This window comes from Temnothorax americanus, unplaced genomic scaffold (assembly GCF_048541705.1).
Source record: "Temnothorax americanus isolate GAGA-0224 unplaced genomic scaffold, ASM4854170v1 Scaffold109, whole genome shotgun sequence".
In the NCBI taxonomy this organism is placed as follows: Eukaryota; Metazoa; Arthropoda; class Insecta; order Hymenoptera; family Formicidae; genus Temnothorax; species Temnothorax americanus.
The window spans coordinates 335,056-343,798 of NW_027509241.1; positions in this window are offsets into that span (position 1 = coordinate 335,056).

Below are 8,743 nucleotides of genomic sequence, written 5' to 3' on the forward strand. Positions count from 1 at the left end.
CAAACCCTTGGCTACAAAAATATAAGGACATTTTGGTCTACGTCGTTTTGTTCATCTAGTATAAAGTGGAAACGACAAAGGTGAAAAAATTGAAGTGTCAAAATTGCCGGGGCAGAGTCATTTCATTCTCGGACTGAATTTTAAATAAAAATTTATAATTTCGATCATAAAAAATAATAGGATACATTTTATTAATTAATTTTGGATATACTTCCGAAAACGGCCCCCCTCCGATTTCGATGAAACTTTGTGAAAAGCTTCGTTTTGGGTCAAAATGAAAACCCTTAAAAGGAATTTTGGCGACTCCTATGATAAAGCCATTTTTTTAAATAAAATGATAAAAAATATAGGAAAATCTTCATAATTCTACAGGATGTTGACTGATAGAATATGAGCACAAACACGCCAAATAGACCGAATACTACAGAATGTAAATAATCAAGGTCAGAAGCTAGTATGTATATATATAAACAAGCTTGTAAAGCGCGCCACGAACCCATGTGACATCTCGGTTCGCATGGAAAGTGTATGCGTGAACTATTTCGGGACTACCGCACCTCCCCCGAAAGCATGGGGGGGGTGTGCGTGGAAAGTATATGCGTGAACTATTTCGGGACTACCGCACCTCCCCCAAAAGCATGGGGGGGGGGGTGTGCGTGGAAAGTATATGCGTGAACTATTTCGGGACTACCGCACCACCCCGAAAGCATGGGGGGGGGTGTGCGTGGAAAGTATATGCGTGAACTATTTCGGGACTACCGCACCTCCCCCGAAAGCATGGGGGGGGGGTGTGCGTGGAAAGTATATGCGTGAACTATTTCGGGACTACCGCACCTCCCCCGAAAGCATGGGGGGGTGTGCGTGAATCTCGGTTCGCGTGGAAAAATAAAAACATTAAATCATTAAATACAAACAATATATATTCAATTTATAACATCCTGTAGAATTATGAAGATTTTCCTATATTTTTTATCATTTTATTTAAAAAAATGGCTTTATCATAGGAGTCGCCAAAATTCCTTTTAAGGACTTTCATTTTAACCCAAAACGAAGCTTTTCACAAAGTTTTATCGAAATCGGAGGGGGGCCGTTTTCGGAAGTCTACCCTTAATTTTAAATAGAAAAATAGAAACATAATTAAAAACACGAAGGTGGAAAATAATTACAAGAAAGCGCATACACTTATGTGTCCTACGCTCGCACAAAATGCACTGTTTCTCGTCAGCTCTATTCTGTCATCTCTGAGCATACGCAGCACATATTATCCAAGTCCTCGCCGGAATTCGACTACTGCTACTTCTTTGACTTTAATTTTTGCCTGAAGTCTCTATGATATGGTTTGGTGACGACTTCGCCCCGGACATATATTTTAAGTTTGATCGCTCATGAAATATTAGAAATCAACGAAAATAAAAAAAAATTTTCTTACTACCTCAAGCGAAAGTACGTATTTTCGGCCCCGGTTCCACGGCAGAAAGTCTCATTTTTATGCCTTGGTTAAACTACATGCGCGCCATCTAGAATAGCGGGAGTAAAAACTTAGTTGCGTGCACTGGCACTCAATATATGACAAGATCCCTACCACAATATTACCACAAACCCAATTCACATCGTCCCAACCTCTACTTTTACTTTTACTCGTATAACCTAAAAATTTGTTTACAGTTAGTCAATGATAATGTTTATTAGTAAATTCTATTCAGAAAGTGATTGTGATTAGTGTAATAAAAATAAAAATAAAAAAATACATAAACACAATTCCTTTAATTAAAGTGTATTTATACCTTTATTTATAGATGCATTTGATTTGATGCCTGCCCCCGACCAGCAGCACTCGCTTCGCTCGTGCCGCAAATGTCGGGGCAGGCATCAATATCTTCAACACACACATGTCATTCTTCCGTACTTTCGACCAGGCAGCAAGAAAAATAGTATACACTACACGGGCAGGAAGTTTGAGAGCCCTGAACTGCGCGCCATCGTGCTCTCGGCCTCGCCTCGAGCACGATGGCGCGCAGTGCAGGAATCTCAAACTTTCTGTAGTGTAATATACTATTACTGGATTCGTGTTCAGCATGCGTTACTCTTCAGAATCACTGATTTCGGGGATTTGGAGAGAAAATAATATTTGAAATATTTAAAATTTTCGACGCGCAAAAAATTTTACTTTTGACCTCCGAAAATACGTTTGCCTTAATGAAAATCACAACATGGCATATTTTCTCACTAAACTCCGTTGGTTACATGGGCACCATAAGTAGTGTGTTTACAATATTAATGGCAAGTTCACACAACATACAGATTTCGAGATAATTGTAGTGACGACTCCGTCTCGGTAACGACTTCGCCCCACTCTCCCCTACATTTGGCACACGTGTTTATATATGATCGCCGATTTGAAAGACTGTACAAGAAGCAGCTAAATGTTTTCTTACAATCACAAGTTGGAAAAGAATTTGTTCCGACGATAATAACGTTTCTTAAATGTAAATACTGTCAAATCGGACTTTGCATTGCAGTACCTCTGCTCTTAGAACACTTAAGGGGACTAGGCAGTCAGAAAATCGATTTTTTTAATTGCATTTTTCGAAAGTACTATCCTTCCCGAGTAAAATGCCGTTTGGTTCATGTTACAATTCGCAAAATTAAGGATTTGACAGCGAAAAAGAGGTATGTAGTACTTATTGTACTCAAAAGTTTTTCAAAACTTTAAACGCGTTTTTCTCAAAACCTTTTTTTCTCTTCGTTTTGCAGTAATTGCAAAAAGCCGAAAGTTTAAATCAATTTAAAAAAAATTGAGCATATGTAAAACATGTCTAGTTAAGGCCTGAACCTACGCAGAAGTCTGTAAAAACTTCTGTTTTGACAAAAAAATAAAATAGCTCCTTCTTTTCAATAAAAAATCACGTTTTTTTACATTTGCAGCTGCCATTTTTTTTTAATTTTAATTTTTTTCTTTTTTAAATGGGTTTAGTGCAAAATGGGGTGTTATAGAGTGCCAAATTTTCTAGGAAAAATGTACAATTCAATTTCTTATGGCCAGGATCACTGCAAAACCACAACGGCACCAGAAAAACCGCCTATGCATCAGAAGACTGTAGCGCCGTCATATATATATATATATATATATATATATATATATATATATATATATGTCCTGGAATATAATGTACAGTCCTGGAATATAACGCATATATATATGTAATCAGATTTAAAAAACTGTCCCGAAAATTGCCGTAGGACATCAATTTTTTCCAGGACAGTCAAAAAACGTAAACAGTCCCGGAACATATTTTGCGTTTAAGCCATTCTAATTATAAATAATATGAACTTTATGACTGGTACAAGTAAGATATAATTATTTTGGTTATAATTTTGATATGTTGACAATAATTCTATGCATATTTGCACAATTATATTTCATACGCTATCTTATTTTTGCTATTCATTATTTTTTTCCATTTAGTGCAAATAACTGTAAAACATTGATATACATAAGCGAACGTAAAAGATATACATTAATTGCAAATAGCCAATCGTACATAAAAGCAAGCAAAATTACTTTCGATCATAATTATTAACGTAGTCGCAAACAGGAATCGTAAGGTTTCATTAAATCCAAAATTTACGTCACGATTTGCGACAGGCAATGAGCATCGAGCTGCAGGATCGCTCAGGCCAGGTCCCGTTGTTATCAGAAACCGCACTGCCTCAAAGCGGTAAGACGCGCCAAAGGGCGTGAAGTAAATAGCCAAATGCCTCGTCATCTAATTAATGACGCGCATGAATGGATTAACGAGATTCCCACTGTCCCTATCTACTATCTAGCGAAACCACTGCCAAGGGAACGGGCTTGGAAAAATTAGCGGGGAAAGAAGACCCTGTTAAGAGAGAGCTTGACTCTAGTCTGGCACGGTACTTACTTGTACTACTAGTACTGCTTGCGTAGAACAAAATTTTTACAACAATTCTTTGATTGGCTGTGACTTACAATTGTAATGTAAAAACTCAAACCGCAACGACTTGCGATTTGCGAATTGCATGCGACTAATGTAAAACTTTATATACGATTGTTTTTATATATGCAGAAAAATACATCGCAATTTATTGCATTTGTAAATAATATATATATATATATATATATATATATATATATATATATATTATATAGCATAGTTTTTCACCGCACCCTTTGCTTACAGGACAGAACGAGGTTTATCATTGTGTTACGTCAAATTCCTGAATTTGTAGAATATTAAGTTTAGAAGGATAGCAAGGAAAAGTTTATCTAGAGGAGGGGAGATAGGAAGACGTAACGTGATCTTATGCTATCTCGAGTCGAATGCACTTTTCGGGAAAACTTCAGTCATAGGTCAACGTCCAGAAGCTATTACGCCTACTGAGAGTTTTCCATATTACCGGGGATCGGACCTTGTGCGATTTAATGAGCGGTTAAGGATGAAAGTGAGGTCTTATTTATAATAAATAAACTTCGAGTTTAGTCTTAACAAAATAATTAATACATTTATTATACAAAAAATGAAAAGAACAAAATATTATTACAAATTAAAAATCATTATTTAATATAAGGTACGTGCGAGTGTGGTGTGCGCGTGTGGAGTGACATTTGTTCCGGTACGGGTGTTACACAGATTCGGAGGGTCGGGGAGGATTTTTATAAAGATCGGTATTTTTCCCGTCAAAATACATTTGGTGAGTAAATTAATAGTTTACATTGGATTGTGGAGAAGACGCGAGTGTTACAATGGTACGGAGGTCATCGAGCAGGATTTTAAGGGAAATGAATCTAAATTAAACTTGGCATTCTGTTCGGATAATTACAGAATCGTTATTAATGAAAAATTTATATGGGAAAAAAAGAAAGAAGAAATTAAATGGTACGTGTAATGTATATACATATTGAAAAACTATTGCTTAATGTTATATTAATTTAATGGTTTTGCTTCTAATCTAATCTAATTTAATCTAAGGAAATCGATTCGTATACGATTTCCACGCTGGAACTGAAGAGCGCGGGGGAAGGTGACCGAAGAGAATCTCGATGGTTGATGTAGAGATAGCGGGGGAGGGTGTCCTATAGTACGGTTGTTCGGAATATTTAAATGGAAGCGGGGAATATATAAGAGTCCAGGAAAGGGTTGCAGCGGGGATCCTCGAGTTCCTCGGAAGGAACCGGGGAATACGAGGGCTCTAGGAAAGGGGATGAGTCAGGGGTATCGGGGAGAATTCGATAGCTCAAAGAGACAGAGAGAGGTGGAGGAAGCGCGAAACGCGGCAAATATCTAAGACGTTTTACGTATATAAGAACGTAAGAGCTTCCGCTCTATGACGCGCGCTCGCCTGCTCCGATTTATCCGATTATGGATAATTACTCCCAAGGACTTGCGGCGATGCATGTGCGAGTACACTAAAATTGTTTTATAATTTTAAAATCTGAAAAATAAGGAGAAGGTTTTTAAAAATAAATGTATATATATATATATATATATATATATATGTATTAATTATACTTATTATTTCTCGAAATTTGAATAATTTTCAAACTAGTTTCCAAAAAATTGGTTAAAAAAAAGAAAAAATAAAAATAAAAATAAAAATTATATAAAAAATTCAGTTTAATATCTCAACATTTGCGAAAATTAGAGTAATCATGTACATTTTTTTAAACAAAAATCGGAAACCTTTTTATTATTAGCAATTTTTCTAATTCTATTACATTCTTTAGTTCTTTCTATCCTTACTTCATATACAATTCTTTAATTAGAGATTCTTTTAAGATTCAGTCAATTAATTCCCCAAAAATTGGAAAAATTTTGTAACCGGCTTCCAAAAAGATTGGTAACAAAAAATTATACATTTTATAGAACTTTCCGGAAAATTTTACCCGTTGCATATATAATTCTTCGAAATTCGGTCAATTATTTCCCAAAAAATTGGAAAAATTTTTGATACCGGTTTTCAAAAAATTGGTACCAAAAAATTATCCATAAAAATTATCCATGAAAAAAAATTTAGCTTGATATCTCAGTGTGCAAAAATTGGAGCAATCACGTACATTCTTTTCTTAACAGAAATCGGAAACCCCTTTACTATTAGCAATTTTTCCATTTTGATTACATTCTTTAGTTCTTCCTACCCCTATTTCATACAAATTCTTTAAGATTCGGTCAATTATTTCCCGAGAAATTGGAAAAATTTCGGATAATTCGCGGACAGACAGACAAACAGTCGGGTTTTATATTATAGTATGAAATATATAACAAAAAATTATACACTTTATAAAACCCTCCGAGAAATTCTACTCCGACTTCATATACAATTCTTTGAAATTCGGTCAATTTTTCCGGAAAAATTGGAAAAATTTTGGAACCGATTTTCAAAAAAATCGATAACAAAAAATGATACACTTTATGGTACTTCCCGGGAAATTCTACCCCCATTTCATATACAATTCTTTGAGATTCGGTCAATTAATTCGCGAGAAATTGGAAAAATTAAAAAAACCGGTTTTCAGAAGATCGGTAACGAAAAATTATACACTTTATAGCACTCTCCGGAAAATTCTACCCCTGTTTTGTATACAATTCTTTAAAATTCGGTCAATTATTTCCGGAAAAATTAGAAAAATAAAAAAAACCGGTTTCCAGAAAATCGATAGCAAAAAACTATACACTTTATGGCACTCCCTGGAAAATTCTACCCTTATCTCATATACTTTTGGTAATAATTTTGTCAACCAACGAATGAGTAGGTGCGCGTAGGTGCGTATGTTGCTAGCGTGAATGGGTGGGGGGGGGGCGTAAAAGAAAATAAGCCTCGACATTTTAAGCAAAAATCGATAACCCTTTCACCGACCCTCGCAAAATTCAAAACAACTTAATTTTAATGATACTCTATATAAGATGACAAATATGACATATGTACATCTTATTTTGATTCTAATTTAAAAATGATAACATTCAAAACTTCTGTAACTATATTATGTAATAATAATATATAAGAAACATATATTTCTTTTTTTAAAATGAACATTATGCAATTTGCTCAGGGTCTTCCTCAGGGCAACTATCGTTACATTTACATAATAAATTAATATCTATTGGAGCTCACATAAGAGATTATATACAATAACGTTGAATTTTGATAGTCATCGTCGGTGATACGTCACGTAAGCAAAGTCAAAGTCGTGCTCAAATTAACGCTGTCATCAGGCACACATTAAAAGTGACCGATCACATTTTCGCGATTTATATATTTTTTGTGGTATATATATGGGGAAAATATATATTATATATTTAATTGGGGGGGGGGAGAATACACGAATTCTAGATTATGAGAATAATTATCAAAAAGAATTATGTAAGCACGACTTTGACCTTGCTTAAATGACGTATCACCGACGATGACTATCAAAAATCAACGTTATTGTATATAATCTCTTATGTAAGCTCCAATAGATATTAACTTATTATGTGAATGTAACGATAGTTGCCCTGAGCAAGACCAAGTAGGTCGAAACGTTGGCTAAGAATAAAAACGGATTACACGCGAATGTAAAATTCTTTATTAACACCTGAATACTGCTCATAATACAGGCCGAAATATATGATTAGCTTTTGCTTCAGACGAGCGAAGATACTTACATTTATGTTTATTATGCAATTTGGATCGGACAAAAAGAAAAGCTGATAAGAAACAAGTAAACCAAATGAATATACTTTATCTAAAATATGGAACGCTGTAAATGTTTTAATGTTTATTTGATTTGCATTTTTTGAACTATCGACATCTAATGTACCAAAATTATTTAGATTCTGTGAGTACACATTTGACGAAACGAATGTAACTGCAATTGTTGTCGACTGTACTGTTGTACGCTGCGCCTTGAAATAATTGTTTTTAAGATCTATTTTTAAATATCAAGTGTGATAAGCATTGCGTAAAATACTTATTGTCAGCAACATGAAATTTATGTTATTATGACTTTATAAACAATAAAAAATGTTAATTTTAATACATTTAGAATCTAATAAATTTTTTGATGTTAACAGTTTGAATTATTGCACAAGATATTCTTAGTTATATGAATAATAGAACTTATAATAATATATTTGTAAGCATTATAAGAAAGACGTTTCAACAATATGTCATTTTCAGTCATTACATAAACCATTATATGCATACGTTTATTATTATCTGCAAAAATAAATTGTGTTACAATTACCATGTTCTCGTGATTTTAAAAACGACTTTTCTGACGATGTATATAACGTTTTCCATCGTTATATAGATGAATTTGTAAGTACTAAATGATCCATTCATATTAATTCAACTTTTGAGATATTTTGCTTGTGAAATTAACAAACAATTATAGAAAATAAAATTATAGTAGGAATCAAAAATAAATTTGATTTATCCATGCATTATATATCAGATTTTGCAAGTTATATGTAGAATTTTAATAAATTAGTAGAATATTTAACTTTAAATCAAAGCCCATAATTGTCAAATCAGAGCGATATTTTATATGTGTCCTTCTGTATTTATTGTTAAAACATAACGATTACGAAAAAAACAGTCGTCCTCGCGCGGAAAAAAGTTCTGAGGCCGTCGTGCGAATTAGTTGCAAGTTTTGTTCAAGCTTGAGACGCATTTGTTATATTATAATTATATTGGGTGTACTACTTAGTTCGGTCCGTTTTCAAAAGATGACTGTAGCAGT